Source organism: Vanacampus margaritifer, chromosome 7, assembly GCF_051991255.1.
Source record: "Vanacampus margaritifer isolate UIUO_Vmar chromosome 7, RoL_Vmar_1.0, whole genome shotgun sequence".
NCBI classification, from domain to species: Eukaryota; Metazoa; Chordata; class Actinopteri; order Syngnathiformes; family Syngnathidae; genus Vanacampus; species Vanacampus margaritifer.
In genome coordinates, this window is record NC_135438.1 from 13318573 (window position 1) to 13338716 (window position 20144).

Consider the following 20144-nt stretch of genomic DNA (forward strand, 5'->3'; position numbering starts at 1 on the left):
GCTGGAGATCGATGAACAGTTACTTCGAAGCTTTTATTTCTACAGAATATTCCGGGCACAAGTGAGTTACAGACAATGGCTGCAGCCTCTCACAAGTGCGAAGGTTACAGAGGATTTACAACATTCTTATACTATCTTGAAGGGCGGTACCACAAAGCCCCAAGCAAACAGCCCACCCGGAGTTCACCGGATATGAGATAAGACTTCAAAGACATCATTCAAACACCTTGACTTCAAAGCCATCATTCAAACACCTTGATTTCAAAGACATCATTCAAACACCCTGACTTCAAACACAGACAATGGCCCATTGTTGTGGAATAGATGAGGTTTTTCAGTCACGACGGCACCTGGCAGAAATTGTGATAACATTCACAAAGATATATCCGCAGAAAAAAGCTCTACTGAGGAAATAAGGAAATTAAAACAGTTATGACTAAATCTGGCAGAAGACCCTCTTCAATCCCTCTTTCTGACTCAAAAGAGTTCGACACAAGCAAATAAACATTTCAGAGAAAAATCCCAGCGGGATCTTTGTCCTCTTCGTCGGATGAGATGATGTTCTTGGGTTGCTGCTGGAGGGCGCTGTCAGCTTCTTCAGGACCTTAGGGTAGACTACCTGGTCCCAGGATGAGTCACCGGGATTATTCTGCCCTTATACCGTGAACTCAACCTTCAACAGAACGATGTCAGTGGGAGCCGGCTTGCTTCTCGGTTGTTGTTGGGTGATTGCCTGGTGCAGGGACAATGGCTCCAGCCGGTGTCCTTGCCGGTCGGGTGGAGGAGATGTGATACTACGTATCACCTTTTCCGTGCAGGCGAACTGCAGAAGATGTCCTCTCCGTCTCCTTGTGGGGTCCAGTCCACCTGGGCTCAGACCATTTTCATTTAATCACTTTCAACCATACGTATTCACAATAGTTTATTTCGGAAGGAGCATCTGGTTGTTGTTTTTTGTTAGCTGGGAGAAAGTAAATGTTAGTTGTTTAAGTTCTGGAGGTCCTGGAACGTGCGTCTCTTCCAATGGAGCTGTTGGAGCCGGAAATGGTCTGTTGGTGTGACATTCAAACGGAGTCCAACCCTTAGTTGAGTTCAGTGTCATTCACACATTCATTAATGCAACAGGAAGAGCTTGTAGCCAATTCAAATTTGATAAGGCCAGTGCTTTAGCCAATTTTTCTTTAATATTTCTATTCATTCGCTCAACCTGTCCTTGGGGTTGGGGATGATACACTGAACCAAATGTGTGTTTTAGCCCCAATGCTTTTTCTACTGCTTGTAGATGTTTGTTTTTGAAATGGGTTCCGTGGTCTAATCTAATTTTTCTAGAAAACCCATGTGTTGGTATGTAATGATTAATCAGATGTTTTACCACAATATTTACTGTTTCTGTTTTACAAGGATATACCTCTGGCCATCCTGAAAAGGAATCCACTATTACCAGCAAATATCTGTATCCTGACACTGGTTTTATCATGTCAGTGAAATCCATCGAAACCACCTGACCAGGAGCAGTCACGTCCGGATCGTGAGTGCCCTGGGGAGGTTTAGATGTAGGCATACTGTTATACCTGCTGCAAACACTGCAGTCCTGCAGTTGACTTTTAACAATTTGTCTCATGAACGGATGCCACCAGGTGTGTAGTCGTCTCAGTGTTTCTTTTCACACTTACATGGCATGTTCCATGGGCTTCAGAAATAAGATTTTTCAATTGTTTCTTTTTTTTTTCTTTTTCTGGAGAGCTCAGTATTGTTCATTCTGTAATTTTACCGAATTGACATGTCATCATCATTGCTCTCCTTTTTTTAAATTATTATTATTTTTTTGTATGTGGGTGATTATGTGTATGTGCGTGCGTGCGAGTGTGTGTGTATTCATTAGTTCACCTAAAACCTATTAAAAAAAAATCCCATATCGTTCACCTAAACCGAACACTTCCAGCCAGAGTCGTGAGGCCGTCAGGAAACCCGAGGGAGGACCAAAGAAAAGAAAGGAAAGTGAAATCCAGCACTAACTAGACACCACCAACCAGAGTTCTTCACCAACCCCAGAGACATCTAAATTTCAACAAATCAGGGAGACCTCAAGAGACCAAAGGAGAGACTGAGGAAAGGAAGGAAGGACAGACAAAGCAGAGTGAGATCCACAGACACCAGCCTCCACCGATTCAATGACCTGAGGAAGATTGTGTCTGAGTTTCGATAGATGCTGGTGTGGTGGATCTGGCGTGCATGAAAATCTCCACCAAAGAGGGGAGCCATCGACCCCCGCCAGGACAGAGCAAAGCGCAACACCTCAGGGCCCCCCAGGCCGCGGCAGCGCCAAAGGACGACCCCCGAGCCCCGCAGGGGCCACCGGCCGCAGAGCAAACCCAGGAGCAGGAGCGCCCTCCACCCCAACGCGGCCTGCGCCCCCAACCCAACGCAGCAGGACGAGGCACTGCAGGCCCGCCAGGAACCCCACCGGTCCACAGCCCCCGCTCCCCCATGACCCCCCGCCCCCCTTCCACCCCAACCCAGCCCCAGCCGCCCCCAGGCCGCCAAACCCCGAGACACCCTCACCCACACCCAGCCACCCCCACCACCACTACCCCCCCAACCAAGCCACCCCTCCCCCAGATCCCGGGGATCCCAGGCACCGGCGCCGAAGAGGGGCCGGGCAGCGGAGCGGAGAGGGCATCCGCGCTCACCCCATCGCGTGGAGGGACGGAACACCTGGGGCAGAAGGGGAGATGGGTGCACCGGAGGACGGGTGGTACCCCCAAACCCCAGGCCCAGCGGGGAAAGGCCCCGGTCGTCACTCCAGCGTTCTTAGTGAGAGTTAACCAGTTCACCGGACACGAGATAAGACTTCAAACACCTTGACTTCAAAGCCATCATTCAAACACCTTGACTTCAAAGCCATCATTCAAACACCTTGACTTCAAAGACATCATTCAAACACCTTGACTTCAAACACATCATTCAAACACATTGACTTCAAACACAGACAATGCCCCATTGTTGTGGAATAGAGGAGGTTTTTCAGTCCCGACGGCACCTGGCAGAAATTGCGATAACACTCACAAAGATACAGCCGCAGAAAAAAGCTCTACTGAGGAAATAAGGAAATTAAAAAAGTTATGACTAAATCTGGCAGAAGACCCTCTTCAATCACGTGCCAAACTTGTGCTTACCAGCATTCCATGCAGATGCTACCCAGCCTCTGTTACTATATCCGTGTCACTGCCTAGAAAAGTTTCTCTCAGGTATTAAAACAAAGACTGTATTCAAATGATGTCACAATTACAGAGGCACATCGGTTTATAAACTCAAACCAGGAAAAACGTCGGAATGCCGCTTAAAAATTCTGAACAAGTCAGTGTAGTCTAACTTTACCAAGATGAAGAAATCTGACTTTAGACAAAATAACACCATCCATTTTCCAAACAGCTTATTCCTCACAAAGGGTCGCAGGGGTGCTGGAGCCTATCCCAGCTGTCTTTGGGCATTAGTAGGGGTAAACCCTGAACTGCTTGCCAGCCAATCGCAGGAATAAAACCATGAAAAGAGAATACAAACTTGCAAATTTGCCACTTTATAAATTGATAAATTTGCGAGTTTCCCCCCGCAGAATATTGCCCCCACCCTTTAAAAAAATATATCTATTCGTGACAAGTGGCAAATTTGCGAGTTTTTTTTCGCGGAATATTGCCCCCACCCTCTAAGAAAATATATTTATCCGTGGCCCTAATACGCCGTTGTACTAAAGTATATTTACTATGATTTTTTTTTTTTGTATTAATGGTTTTACAAACAAAAGTAATAGTTTGGTCAATTCTGATTAATTAAGTGTGTGTGAGCGTGGTCTTGTTTTTGTTAGATAGTGGGGCCAACATATCGGGATTTTCCAGAGTTGTGGGGCCCACCCGTCCATGTGGGGCCATTTTGGTGGGCCCCACAGGTTTAGACCTCTTTTTGAAGGTCAAGACTTGGTTTTAGAGTTTAGGTTTGAATTAGGTTATGGTTGAGGTTAGGGTCTCCTCTTCTTCCTTTGTGATGGAAATGAGTCCCGGCTGCTCTGACCCGATAATGACGCGACGCGCTAATATCATTCATCCTTTCTGCCGCAAAACTACTCAAGTGTTAGAGAAAGAGAGATGCAGAGAGAGGGATGCTGGGAGGAGGCTGCTAACGTTAGCATAGCTATGTTTAAGAAATGACATGGGCCATAAATTGTGATCTTGGAATCACGGGGAATGGATACATGCGTGTTTTTCCAGGTTTAACTACCATTGTGGGGACAGACTTGAAATTGTGGGGACATTTTGGTGGTCCCCACAAGTTCAGACCTCTTTTTGAGGGTTAAGACTTGGTTTTAGAGTTTAGGTTTGAATTGGGTTATGGTTGAGGTTAGGGTAAGGAATGGGGGAAGGCAATCATTTTTGATGGTTGGGGTTAGGTGAAGGGGCTAGGAAATGCATTATGTCAATGAGATGGCCCCACAAAGATAGTAAAACTTGTGTGTGTGTGTTTAAATACGGTATAATTACTATCACCTTTGTCACCATAATTAAATCAAATAGCAATTAAACTGGCTTGCCAACAATAGGTGATCCTCATTCATTCTATCTGAAATACTACAGAATATAGTTTGAACCAAATACTTTTATTTATTTGAATTAAAATCTCAACAAACAGCAAAATCAACAGGAACGTTGCGACATAATGGATGTATGAGTGGCTGTACGCATGAGTGTCATAGTGTTAGTTGGACCACAAAGTAGTTGCGACTAAATTATAACAATGTTGGGTATATTTCTTCAAGACACGATACATCGACAATCAATTATTGATTAATCGATTGTAGACTTAATGCTTAGCTCTACTACTACAAACACTGTCAATATTATGCAGTGCAGTAAGATACTGCAATCTAAAACCACATTTTAACTCCTGTTCATGTAAATAATGGCTACCCAGCACATGTGATCAGAAATATAGCTTGCTGTAATTAAACCTGGGCATTTTTCAAGCAGTACAGAGGAGAGGCCAGACAGCATCAGTTTGACATGGCGTACGATTCGATGAACAAATCTTTTGAACAGTTCTTTTTAATGAATTGATTCTAAAGATTGAGTTCACTTTAAAGAACTGTCATGCCCATCACTGGTTAGCGCACCAGCAATACCACCATTTTTGGAGAAGACACTTCCTGAGTCACATGACTATCACATGGTCTTCATACCAGGATGTTCCCTATACGTTGCTTAGGGTTCTAAACGCATGCAGATTAATGAGCTGCATAGTCCTCAAGTGTTTGACGATATTTACTTTTTAAACCTCATTTGGGCACATTAGTACCACGGCGTATTAGAGCGACGTATAAATATATATATATATTTTTTTTTTAAAGGGCGGGGGCAATATTCAGAGAAAAAAACTCATAAAGTGGCAAATTTGTGAGTTTATAAGTGACAAATTTGCGAGTTTATAAAGTTGCAAACTTGCCACTTTATAAAGTGGCAGATTTGCGAGAAAAAAACTCAGAAACTTTCAAGAATTACAAGTAGCGTACTACTTGACTGTTTGTGACAATACTTTTTGGTCGGGTTTCCAAATAAGGAGATAGCCATTGCTTTAGCAGAAATGAACCATATGATGACAAGCATTCGGTCTTTGAAGCGTTGTGTGCGGCCACTGGCTGGCGACAAAGACGCCTCGCTTTGCGAAGGTCCACACCCGGACGCTCAAACATTTAAGTTAATTTGTTAAAATGTATATTTACTTGTACATTTATGTTTCCAGAATTATTATTTACACATTCATACATTTTGGTATTTTATTTTTTGTACAAGTAGCTAAGTTCATGTGTCGAATCTGCTGCTCACCGTCATTCACTTGCATTTACCTAAACTATGCTAGCATCTGATTGGTTAGTGTTAGTCAGCTGATAGGGGATCAGGAAGTGTTGTCGCTCTAGCTGCGGTGAATGATGAGTAAAGTTTAAATTTAAGAATGAATCCGTCTCCATCCTGCCTTTTCATTTTATAAACAGTGTCCCATTAACCACCAACGAATCCTCACACGATTAGACTATAGCTACGCTACGTGTATTTCTTGTAATTTTTTTCTCGCAAATCTGCCACTTTATAAAGTGCAAATTTGCCACTATAAACTCGCAAATTTACGAGTTTTTTAAAGTGGAAAATTTGCCACTTTTTAAAGTGGCAAATTTGTGAGTTTTTCTTTCTCGGAATATTGCCACCACCCTCTAAAAAATTATATTTATAGGTGGCCCTAATACGCCGTCGTACATTAGAAACCATTTTAAAATGCTTTTTTTTTTAAATCAAGGGCTTTACATATCTGAAGTATTGGTTTGTTTAATTCCAGCTGTAAACACAAGCATTAACAATAGGAGAGACATGTTTTATATATATGGTATAAATACTATCTCCATTGTCACCATAATTAAACCAAATAATGATTGAACTGGCTTGCCAACAGTAGGTGATCCTCATTCATTCCAGTTGAGATTTTCTTTAATACTAAAGAAAATAGTTTTAATCAAATGTATTTACAGTATTTATTTTAATTATGTCTCGACAAACTGGAGACATCAGCAGGAACGTTGTGACATATGTATGAGTGAATGAACATATGTCATGGTGTTAGTTGAATCATAAAGTAGTTGAGACTAAATTAGCAAGTACCCCACTCAATCTTGGGTATAATTCTTCAAGGCATGATACATCTACATTCAATTATTGATTAATTGATTATAAACTAACTACCTAGCTCTGTCTTTACTACTATAAACACTGTCGTTGTGTGATGCAATGCAGTTGGCAACAGCAATCTAAAACCACATTTTAACTCCTATTTATGTAATTAATGGCCACCCAGTACATGTGATCGGAAATATAGCTAAATATAATAAACACTGGAAATTTTTCAAACTGCAAGGATGAGAGGCAGCCCGATTCCTAACGAGTCACTCTGCCTTATTTTGACATGAACAATGGCACGTTGGTAGAACAAGTTCTGCCAGTTTCACATCCCTAAAACAAAAAAGAATTTGGACATGGCATATAATCCCAACATGTGCGGCACAGACAACATCATCGTACTCATCTGAAAGGTAAGAACACGCTGAATTCACAAGTGCAACTTAAAAAAAAAAAAAATCAAGAATGTTTCTTTAGCAGATTTTTGTTAGTTTTAATGTGGATTTGTGGGAATATTACAAAACTGATGTGAAGGAAGTTAATAAGGGTTTTAAATTCATGGGGTGGAAAATGTCAATTAAGAAGGACAAAGAGTTGCAATCCCCACAAAAGTTTCAGGTTATTTCTCAAACCAATGAGATGTCCCCAAATTTGTAATATCATTTCTGTTTTGTACTTTTAAGCAAATTATTTCAGACTACAATGTAAGGCAAACACCTTCAGCAGCATCAAAAGTCACTCAGGATGGTAGAGACTTTTTCCTCTGCCTTGCCTTGATTTTTATTAGAATTATATGCCTTCAGTAATTGCAGAAATTGTTGCCATGTTTTTGGGGGGTGACAAAATCATTCAGAGACAAATCTTTCATCATTTCTCATCCATCCAATTACCTTCCTCTATCCGGGGTTGGGCCATGGTGGTAGGTCTCACTGTCGTCCCCTACGTGAGCATGAAAGTCAAAACGATGGAGTCTCCGTGGGGAGCGCTCTCCAGTACTCTGAACTGTTGTTTGGCGCATAAGCACAAACACAACAATTACCTGTAGGAATTACCTTGTCTAAAGCCAAACTGGTTTTCACTTTCTGCACCAGGATGTTGAGCACTCACTAAAATTGCTGGTTTGATTCGTTTGCCAAAGGACACTAGAGAAAGGTACACAAACACTCTGATTCAATTTAACCACCGGAGCACAATACATTTTTATTTTTTTAATCTAAATAATATATCCTTTACTTGAATATTGGTTACAGCACATTTCAATAACTTGTGGAGGCACTGAAATGTGTGATGTGTGGATGACAAGATACCGATTATCCAATCCATCATTTAATTTGTTTTTAACAGGAAGAAGAAATGGGAAGGAAAGAAGCTGCCGAACTCCTTCTGCTCATAGCAGGTATTTTGCTGTGCATGTTATCTATCTATCTATTTTGAGTTTGTAACAAAAATACATCGTTTGGACAAAAATTCGATTCGATTTTGAGATTTCAACTTCCTTATAGATGAAAATGTAAATATTTGCTGTGTATATAATGTATAATACGTAATATGAAACCTGAAGATGGTGATCTCGAATCGCGATGGTCCTTCCAAAGCCATGTCCCAATTCACCATGATGCAAGTAACGCATATTTGGAGTGACTTGTAAATATTAAACAGTGTTAATGTGTGTGCTATTTATTACATTGAGGGGTAAAAACCAAAAAATGTTGAACCAATAAAATGTCATAATAATTTTATTTTCTTAATGTGACCAAATGTATTTGTGATGTAATATCCATTATGATAAAACATCAATATATGTTCTTGTCACAGCATGGCAAACAATCTTTTGACAAAAAATTATTAAATCCACGCACGCACGCAACACACACACTGATGAATGCTAGGAAATGAAAATGGAGACATTAAGGAGGCTATAAAAAGTTCTAAAAATAGAAATATGAAAACGCCTTCGTCAAATATGACCACGCTTCCGTCGAATATCACCATGTCTTCGTCAAATATGACCACGCCTTCATCAAAAATGACCACGCCTTCATCAAATATGACCACACCTTTATTAAATATGAACACGCCTTCGTCGAATATGACCACGTCTTCGTCAAATATGACCACGCCTCCGTCAAATATGACCACGCCTTCATCAAATATGACCACGCTTCTGTCAAATATGACCACGTCTTCGTCAAATATGACCACGCCTTCATCAAAAATGACCACGCCTTCATCAAATATGACCACACTTTTATTAAATATGAACACGCCTTCATCAAATATGACCACGCCTTTGTCGAATATGACCACGCCTTCATCAAATATGACCACGCCTCCGTCAAATATGACCACACCTTTATCAAATATGACCACACCTTCATCAAATATAACCACGCCTTCATCAAATATGACCACACCTTCATCAAATATGACCACGCTTCTGTCAAATATGACCACGTCTTCGTCAAATATGACCACGCCGTCATCAAAAATGACCACGCCTTCATCAAATATGACCACACCTTTATTAAATATGAACACGCCTTCGTCGAATATGACCACGTCTTTGTCAAATATGACCACACCTTCATCAAATATGACCACACCTTAATCAAATATGACCACGCCTTCATCAAATATGACCACACCTTTATCAAATTTGACTACCCCTTCATCAAATATGAACACGCCTGCCGCAAATGTGACCACGACTGCAGCAAATGTGACCACGACTGCAGCAAATGTGACCACGCCTGCCGCAAATGTGACCACGCCTGCCGCAAACGTGACCACACCTTCTGCAAATGTGACCAAGCCTGCCGTAAATATGACCACGCCTGCAGCTAATGTGACTACGGCTTTAGCAAATGTGACTGCGCTTGCCGCAAATGTGACCACACTAGTAGCACTAATTTCTACAACACAAGGTATTGTTTCCTTATCATGAATTTTTTGCAAAAGTTTTGCATCGCATGATTCCGAATGGTAATCTTTTAAATAAACATTAAACAAACAAACGTGAGAGGTCCAACCTTACAATGATGACCCATATCAGGAAACTTGGTGTAATAGAATAAAGATCCTAAACCAATTTTAGGCAAAATAAAAAAGTACAGTACCATGTTTAATTATAATAAAATACATCAATGGATGAATTGAATACGTTAACAATATTCCTTTGTTGTTAACAGTTCTTCTCTCAATTGAAACCTTACAGCTGTAGTTGCAACAACAATGACACCTTCCGAAACTACAATGGCAAATGTGACCACCCCTGCTGTAAATGTGACCACGCATGCTAAAAATGTGACCACCCCTGCCGCAAATGTGACCACGTCTGCCGCAAATGTGACCACGGCCTTAGCAAATGTGACCACGCCTGCCGCAAATATGACCACGCCTGCCGCAAACGTGACCACACCTTCCGCAAATATGACCACACATGCCGCAAATGTGACCACGTCTGCCGCAAATGTTACCACGCCTTCTGCAAATGTGACCACCCCTGCCGCAAATGTGACCACGCCTGCCACAAATTTGACCACCCCTGCCCCAAATGTGACTATGGCAGCCACAAATGCGACCACCCCTGCCGCAAATGTAACTACGGCTTCAGGAAATGTGACCACGCCTTCTGCAAATGTGACTACGGGAGCCACAAATGTGACCACCCCTGCCGCAAATGTGACTACAGCTTCAGCAAATATGACCACGCCTTCTGCAAATGTGACCACCCCTGCCGCAAATGTGACTACGGCTGCAGCTAATGTTACTACCGCTGCCGCAAATGTGACTACGGCAGCCACAAATGTGACCACCCCTGCCACAAATGTGACTACAGCTTCAGCAAATGTGACCACCCCTACTGCTAATGTGACTACGGCTTCAGCAAATGCGACCACCCTTGCCGCAAATGTGACTACGGGTTCTGCAAATGTGACCACGCCTGCCGTAAATGTGACCACGCCTTCTGAAAATGTGACCACCCCTGCCGCAAATGAGACTACGGCTTCAGCAAATGTGACCACGCCTGCCGTAAATTTGACCACGCCTGCCGCAAATGTGACCACGCCTTGTGCAAATGTGACCACGCCTTGTGCAAATGTGACCACGTCTGCAGCAAATATGACCACCCCTGCCACAAATGTGACTACGGCTTCAGCAAATGCGACCACCCCTGCCGTAAATGTGACTACGGCTTCACTAAATATGACCACGCCTTCCGCAAATGTGACTACGGCTTCAGCAAATGTGACCACGCCTTCTGCAAATGTGACCACCCCTGCCGCAAATGTGACTACGGCAGCCACAAATGTGACCACCCCTGCCGCAAATGTGACTACGGCTTCAGCAAATGTGACCACTTCTACCGCAAATGTGACTACGGCTTCAGCAAATGTGACCACTTCTACCGCAAATGTGACTACGGCTTCAGCAAATGTGACCACCCCTGCCGCAAATGTGACTACGGGTTCTGCAAATGTGACCACGCCTGCCGTAAATGTGACCACCCCTGCCGCAAATGTGACTACGGCAGCCACAAATGTGACCACCCCTACTGCTAATGTGACTACGGCAGCCACAAATGCGACCACCCCTGCCACAAATGTGTCTGTAGCTTCAGCAAATGTGACCACCCCTACTGCTAATGTGACTACGGCTTCAGCAAATGCGACCACTGTTGCCGCAAATGTGACTACGGGTTCTGCAAATGTGACCACCCCTGCCGCAAATGTGACTACGGCAGCCACAAATGCGACCACCCCTGCCACAAATGTGTCTACAGCTTCAGCAAATGTGACCACCCCTACTGCTAAGGTGACTACGGCTTCAGCAAATGCGACCACCCTTGCCGCAAATGTGACTACGGGTTCTGCAAATGTGACCACGCCTGCCGTAAATGTGACCACGCCTGCCGCAAATGTGACCACGCCTACCGCAAATGTGACTACAGCTTCAGCAAACGCGACAACCCCTGCCGCAAATATGACCACGCCTGCTGCAAATGTGACCACCCTTGCCGCAAATGTGACTACGGCTTCTGCAAATGTGACCACACCTGCCGTAAATGTGACTACGGCTTCAGCAAATGTGACTACGGCAGCCACAAATGTGACTACGGCTTCAGCAAATTTGACCACCCCTACTGCTAATGTGACTACGGCTTCAGCAAATGCGACCACCCCTGCCGCAAATGTGACTACGGGTTCTACAAATGTGACCACGCCTGCCGTAAATGTGACCACCCTTGCCACAAATGTGACCACCCCTACTGCTAATGTGACTACGGCAGCCACAAATGCGACCACCCCTGCTGCAAATGTGACCACGCGCTCTGCAAATGTGACTACGGCTTCAGCAAATGTGACCACTCCTACCGCAAATGTGACTACGGCAGCCACAAATGCGACCAACCCTGCCACAAATGTGACTACGGCTTCAGCAAATGTGACCACCCCTGCTGCAAATGTTACTACGGCTGCCGTAAATGTGACCACGCCTGTCGCAAATGTGACCACGCCTTCCGCAAATGTGACCACCCCTGCAGCTAATGTTACTACGGCTGCCGTAAATGTGACCACGCCTGTCGCAAATGTGACCACGCCTTCTGCAAATGTGACCACCCCTTCTGCAAATGTGACTACGGCTTCAGCAAATGTGACCACGCCTTCTGCAAATGTGACCACCCCTGCCGCAAATGTGACTACGGCAGCCCCAAATGTGACCACGCCTTCTGCAAATGTGACCACGCCTTCTGCAAATGTGACCACGCCTTCTGCAAATGTGACCACCCCTGCCGCAAATGTGTCAACGGCTTCCTTAAATGTGACTACAGCTTCAGCAAATGTGACCACCCCTGTCGCAAATGTGACAACGGCAGCCACAAATGCAACCAACCCTGCCGCAAATGTGACCACCTCTGCCACAAATGCGACCACCTCTGCCACAAATGCGACCACCCCTGCCGCAAATGCGACCACCCCTGCCGCAAATGTGACTACAGCTTCAGCAAATGTGACCACTCCTACCGCAAATGTGACTACGGCAGCCACAAATGCGACCACCTCTGCCGCAAATGTGACTACGGCTTCAGCAAATGTGACCACCCCTGCTGCAAATGTTACTACGGCTGTCGCAAATGTGACCACGCCTTCCGCAAATGTGACCACCCCTGCAGCTAATGTTACTACGGCTGCCGTAAATGTGACCACGCCTGTCGCAAATGTGACCACGCCTTCTGCAAATGTGACCACCCCTTCCGCAAATGTGACTACGGCTTCAGCAAATGTGACCACCTTTACCGCAAATGTGACTACAGCAGCCCCAAATGTGACCACGCCTTCTGCAAATGTGACCACCCCTGCCGCAAATGTGACAACGGCTTCCTTAAATGTGACTACAGCTTCAGCAAATGCGACCACCCCTGCCACAAATGTGACCACCCCTGCCGCAAATGTGACCACCCCTGTCGCAAATGTGACAACGGCTTCCTTAAATGTGACTACAGCTTCAGCAAATGCGACCACCCCTGCCACAAATGTGACCACCCCTGCCGCAAATGTGACAACGGCTTCCTTAAATGTGACTACAGCTTCAGCAAATGCGACCACCCCTGCCACAAATGTGACCACCCCTGCCGCAAATGTGACCACCCCTGCCGCAAATGTGACAACGGCAGTCACAAATGCGACCACCCCTGCCGCAAATGTGACAATGGCTGCCACAAATGCGACCACCTCTGCCACAAATGCGACCACCCCTGCCGCAAATGCGACCACCCCTGCCGCAAATGTGACTACGGCTTCAGCAAATGTGACCACTCCTACCGCAAATGTGACTACGGCAGCCACAAATGCGACCACCTCTGCCGCAAATGTGACTACGGCTTCAGCAAATGTGACCACCCCTGCTGCAAATGTTACTACGGCTGCCGTAAATGTGACCACGCCTGTCGCAAATGTGACCACGCCTTCCGCAAATGTGACCACCCCTGCAGCTAATGTTACTACGGCTGCCGTAAATGTGACCACGCCTGTCGCAAATGTGACCACGCCTTCTGCAAATGTGACCACCCCTTCCGCAAATGTGACTACGGCTTCAGCAAATGTGACCACCTTTACCGCAAATGTGACTACAGCAGCCCCAAATGTGACCACGCCTTCTGCAAATGTGACCACGCCTTCTGCAAATGTGACCACGCCTTCTGCAAATGTGACCACCCCTGCCGCAAATGTGACAACGGCAGCCACAAATGCGACCACCCCTGCCGCAAATGTGACCACGCACTCTGCAAATGTGACCACCCCTGCCGGAAATGTGACTACGGCAGCCACAAATGTGACCACCCTTGCCGCAACTGTGACTACGGCTTCCTTAAATGTGACTACAGCTTCAGCAAATGCGACCACCCCTGCCACAAATGTGACCACGCCTGCCGCAAATGTGACCACCCCTGCCACAAATGTGACCACCCTTGCCGCAAATGTGACTACGGCTGCCGCAAATGTGACCACCCCTGCCGCAAATGTGACTACATTAGCCACAATTGTGACCACCCCTACTGCTAATGCGACCACCCCTGCCGCAAATGTGACTACGGCTTCAGCAAATGTGACCACGCCTGCCGCAAATGTGACCACCCCTGCCCCAAATGTGACTACGGCTTCAGCAAATGTGACCACGCCTGCCGCAAATGTGACCACCCCTGCCCCAAATGTGACCACCCTTGCCGCAAATGTGACTACAGCTTCAGCAAATGTGACCACGCCTGCCGCAAATGTGACCACGCCTGCCGCAAATGTGACCACCCCTGCCACAAATGTGACCACCCTTGCCGCAAATGTGACTACGGCTGCCGCAAATGTGACCACCCCTGCCGCAAATGTGACTACGTTAGCCACAATTGTGACCACCCCTACTGCTAATGCGACCACCCCTGCCGCAAATGTGACTACGGCTTCATCAAATGTGACCACGCCTGCCGCAAATGTGACTACGTTAGCCACAATTGTGACCACCCCTACTGCTAATGCTACCACCCTTGCCGCAAATGTGACTACAGCTTCAGCAAATGTGACCACGCCTGCCGCAAATGTGACCATGCCTGCCGCAAATGTGACCACCCCTGCCACAAATGTGACCACCCTTGCCGCAAATGTGACTACGGCTGCCGTAAATGTGACTACGGCTTCAGCAAATGTGACCACGCCTGCCGCAAATGTGACCACGCCTGCCGCAAATGTGACCACCCTTGCCGCAAATGTGACTACGATTGCCGTAAATGTGACTACGGCTTCAGCAAATGTGACCACGCCTGCCGCAAATGTGACCACCCCTGCCGCAAATGTGACCACCCCTGCCACAAATGTGACCACCCTTGCCGCAAATGTGACTACGGCTGCCGTAAATGTGACCATGCCTGCCGCAAATGTGACCACCCCTGCCACAAATGTGACCACCCTTGCCGCAAATGTGACTACGGCTGCCGTAAATGTGACTACGGCTTCAGCAAATGTGACCACGCCTGCCGCAAATGTGACCACCCCTGCCGCAAATGTGACCACCCTTGCCACAAATGTGACTACGATTGCCGTAAATGTGACTACGGCTTCAGCAAATGTGACCACGCCTGCCGCAAATGTGACCACCCCTGCCACAAATGTGACCACCCCTGCCGCAAATGTGACTACGTTAGCCACAATTGTGACCACCCCTACTGCTAATGCGACCACCCCTGCCGCAAATGTGACTACGGCTTCAGCAAATGTGACCACGCCTGCCGCAAATGTGACTACGTTAGCCACAATTGTGACCACCCCTACTGCTAATGCGACCACCCCTGCCGCAAATGTGACTACGGCTTCAGCAAATGTGACCACCCTTGCCGCAAATGTGACTACAGCTTCAGCAAATGTGACCACGCCTGCCGCAAATGTGACCATGCCTGCCGCAAATGTGACCACCCCTGCCACAAATGTGACCACCCTTGCCGCAAATGTGACTACGGCTGCCGTAAATGTGACTACGGCTACAGCAAATGTGACCACGCCTGCCGCAAATGTGACCACCCTTGCCGCAAATGTGACTACGGCTGCCGTAAATGTGACTACGGCTTCAGCAAATGTGACCACACCTGCCGCAAATGTGACCACGCCTGCCGCAAATGTGACCACCCCTGCCACAAATGTGACCACCCCTGCCGCAAATGTGACTACGTTAGCCACAATTGTGACCACCCCTACTGCCAATGCGACCACCCCTGCCGCAAATGTGACTACGGCTTCAGCAAATGTGACCACGCGTGCCGCAAATGTGACTACGGCTTCAGCAAATGTGACTACCACTGCCGCAAATGTGACTACGTCTGCCGCAAATGTGACTACGTCTGCCGTAAATGTGACTACGCCTGCAGTTAATGTGACCACGGCTTTAGCAAATGTGACCACCCCTGCCGCAAATGTGACTACGGCTACCCCTTCATCAAATATGACCACGCCTGCCGTAAATTTGACCACACCTGCCACAAATTTGACCACGCCTACCACAAATGTGACCACGCCTGCCGAAAATGTGACCACACCAGTAGCACTAGTTTCTACAACACAAGGTATTGTTTCCTTATCATTTTCATGCAAGCAAAACCCCTTTTAAAGTCTGAACATTGGCAATATTTGAGGTTTTGAAAGACCATGTAAACATGCAGAAAAACAGCGCTATGTCACACTCTTAACTAGCCTTGCTTGAATACACTGATTTCTCTGCGGCATTTTCACATTATATTCTGTTTATATTCAGTTTATCTGTACACACATAAGTCCATGCTTTTAGTGCAACATGCTGGAAATACTCAAGTAGAGGTCAATTAATAATAAGACGTAGCAAAGAACCACAGTTTTGGAGCGAGGAGAAAATCGAATGGTGAGTGACATAATGTCTTTTATTGACCATAGACAGTTAAAACAACTATTTATGTATTGACTTTGTCCGTGTGCCGCGCTTACAAATAGGTTATTCCAATTTAGCACAATGACCATCTATACGGGAGCAACTCTGTCCGCCATGCATGTAAAAGGGTTATCGCGAATGTAAAAAAACAAACAAAAAAAAAGGATTTCTGACCGTAACCCGACTATTGACTGCATGCAAACATAGTCATTAATAGACAAAGCCGGGGAAAAAAATCAATTCAACAACTGTTTTCCTTTGCGGCACTTCAGGGACAACAACAATTACAACTTCTGGGACCACAGCAACATCAACACCCGAGCTGCCAAGGGTGAACATGGGCTTTAGTTTGAGCCAGACTTTCACGCCACAACTTTCAAATTCATCTTCTCCTGAGTTTCAAACTTTGGCGACCCAAATAGAAAACCAGGTAATTATTCAAGTAATGTTTGTTCTTTAAATGAAATGCATATTCTATATACAATACACATAGTATACAGGTTTTTCCATACATTTCGAATGTTTTTTTTTTTTTTTTTTAATTATTATTATTTTTTTCATTTATATACATTTATACGCTCTACATCAGGGGTCACTAACATGGTGCCTTTAGCCCGGAAGGACTTCATGAGTAGCCTGTGGGCCTGTTCTAAAAATAGCTCACCAGTGAAGTACTCATTTGTAAATGTTATTACTTGCAGAGATTTATAGAAATTAAGTGTTGCATATTGATATTTACAGTATTTGTTTCCTAAATTATTATTGATAATTATTGGGAAAATGATCATAAATTTTTACTAGGGATGTTGAAGACCACCATTTTCAGACTGATGTCTGTACAAATACTCACTGATTCTGAGTACTGATACCTCTAGTCAGTAGTGTAGTTGTCCCTAGAGAAGTGGGTATACTCTGAATTTTGCTTTTTTTTTTTTTACTTTTTTTTTTTTTTACTTCTACAAAAACGGTGTTTTAGAAACGGTGATGTGAGAAAAAGCTGTCATTTGTAATTACGCACAATAATAAAATGATCGTGAATTAATTAGAAAGCAGTTTGCAACTTAAGATGTACCGTATTTATTATGAGGAAAACATGAATAATATATTATCTACTATAAGATAAATGAATACTCATGCATTTTAGTTAGGACTAGGTATTATAATACTTTTAATGTTACTGTCCTACAGTATACAATAACTTGGCTGATGTTATTTAGACCTAAAAGAAAAAGAAGCTTCATAGACACTGAGATAGTCTCTGGTCTGGGCATTAATTACAGTTTCATATTTTATTCGTCGAACATTACAGTCTGGCAAAAAAGTCTTTGCAAGCTGGGTTAATTATACAATTACTGAAACAATTTTGCGGGTTCCCGACATGATCCTAATCCAGCTTGTTTAGGGCTAAATTGCTAATGTAAGGATAACAATACATTTCATAACTTTAGCCTAGCCGACACGCACAGTTTAACTACAATGTATTGGCGTCAAAATCCTCCTCTCCACAGTTATATTGCCAGTAGTTTAAATCATTAATTCATTTGGGAACGACTTACCTGTGAATGATGTTTTCATTGAATCTACAATAGGCTATGCTGTTTGGATACATCATCATGCCGTCATTTACTGGAAAGCTGTTTATTCATTTCTGCCTCGCTCACATTTGAGATCTTCGCGCAGGAGACCGAGTGACTTGTAAATTAACTGGAGTGGCATTGGCACCTTACCTGTTAGCAATAAAGTCCTCGGCATGATCCACCCTACGCGTTCTCTGATTGGCGCATCAGTCCTTATGCCTTTAATTACCTAATAAGGCAGCGAGTAACAGGCCAGCCAGTTAGAGGTAGCGGAGCGTGGGTCATGGCTGAATGTTGCGCAACTGCATATCAAGGAGGATTCAGAAGTGGGTAGACGCAAAATTGAGGATATAGAAGTGGGTAGACGCAAAACTGATTGAAAAAGAAGTGGGTATACGCCGTATACACGACCAGCATATTTGCAACATGTTAAGATAGCATGGCAACCATGTTACCATTTTTGTAGATTACCTGAAATTTAAAAAGTAGCATAGGTATGGGACACCCTGTATGTTCATGAATGTATATGTATGTATTGAGACTAATTCCTTATTGTGAGGGAAAGCCCTTAATACTTTAAACAGGTGTCAAACTCCAGCCCTCGAGGGCCACAGTCTTGCATGTTTTAGAAGTTTCCTTCCTCAAACACAGCTGAATCAAATAATCAGGATCGTTATCAAGTTACTGCAAAGCTTGCTGATGAATCAGGTGTGTTTGAGGAGGGACACCTCTCAAACATGCAGGAGTGAAGCCCTCGAGACCCATAGTTGGACACCGATGGTAATAATACAGGAAAAATAATTGATAATATTATAATTAATATTTCCTCTCCTCAGCTCGATGCCGTATATTTGATAAAATTTGGAAGAACATTCATCCGAGCCATCGTCCTTTCTTTTCGGTATGTTACAATATTTCTTGAAAAAGACGAACACACACACACATGCACACCCAATGTATTGGAAGTGTCAAAATATATATATTTTTTTTCAGTCAAGGTTCAGTTGTGGTCCAATCCGAGTTGATATTCAACCGCTCTGCCACAGTGCCAAACGTTACTTCTGTGGAAAGCACTCTGGTAGAGGCAGCAGGCAACAGCAGCTCCAACTTTTCCCTCCCTGTGAATGTGTCAACAATTGCCGCATCCGGTAAGATTTTAGAATTAAAATGTGCAGATTTCATTTAACAATCTTGTTATTTGCCTGCCAAAACATTGTATTGTACATTACTTATGCATAGATCGGAGAGTGAATTTTCAAAGTTTTGCATCGCATGATTCTGAATGGTAATCTTTTAAATAAAAAACAAACGTGAGAGGTCCAGCCTTACAATGATGACCCATATCAGGAAACTTGTTGTGATAGAATAAAGATCCAACACCAATTTAGGCAAAATAAAAAAGTACAGTACCTTGTTTGATGATAATAAAATACATCAATGGATGAATTGAATACATTAACAGAATTCCTTTGTTTTTAACAGTTCTTCTCTCAATTGAAACCTTACAGCTGTAGTTGCAACAACAATGGCACCTTCCGAAACTACAATGGCTGCAAATGTGACCACGCCTTCAGCTAATGTGACCACGCCTGCTGCAAATGTTACCACACCTGCCGCAAATGTGACCACACCTGCCGCAAATGTGACCACGCCTGCCGTAAATGTGACCACGCCTGCAGCTAATGTGACCACGGCCTCAGCAAATGTGACCACGCCTGCTTCAAATGTGACCACGCCTGCCGCAAATATGACCACGCCTTCTGCAAATGTGACCACGCCTGCCGCAAATGTGACCACGCCTGCCGCAAATGTGACCACGCCTTCTGCAAATGTGACCACGCCTGCCGCAAATGTGACCACGCCTGCCGCAAATGTGACCACGCCTTCTGCAAATGTGACCACGCCTGCAGCTAAT

At 44.7% G+C, this 20144-nt stretch overlaps 2 long non-coding RNA genes across 2 annotated transcripts; one reads left to right on the forward strand and one right to left on the reverse strand.

Moving 5' to 3' along the window:
* Positions 1 to 14: 14 nt before the first annotated feature.
* On the reverse strand, positions 15 to 7713 carry LOC144055244 (uncharacterized). The gene is made up of 2 exons (XR_013294795.1): positions 7601 to 7713; positions 15 to 867 (listed from the first exon to the last, which is right to left on the reverse strand). It is a non-coding gene; the product is annotated as an uncharacterized LOC144055244 (long non-coding RNA).
* An 8472-nt stretch (positions 7714 to 16185) lies between these two features.
* LOC144054633 (uncharacterized) lies at positions 16186 to 19970 on the forward strand. The gene is made up of 5 exons (XR_013294685.1): positions 16186 to 16314; positions 16925 to 17082; positions 19066 to 19130; positions 19223 to 19377; positions 19738 to 19970. It is a non-coding gene; the product is annotated as an uncharacterized LOC144054633 (long non-coding RNA).
* The last annotated feature ends 174 nt before the right edge of the window (positions 19971 to 20144 follow it).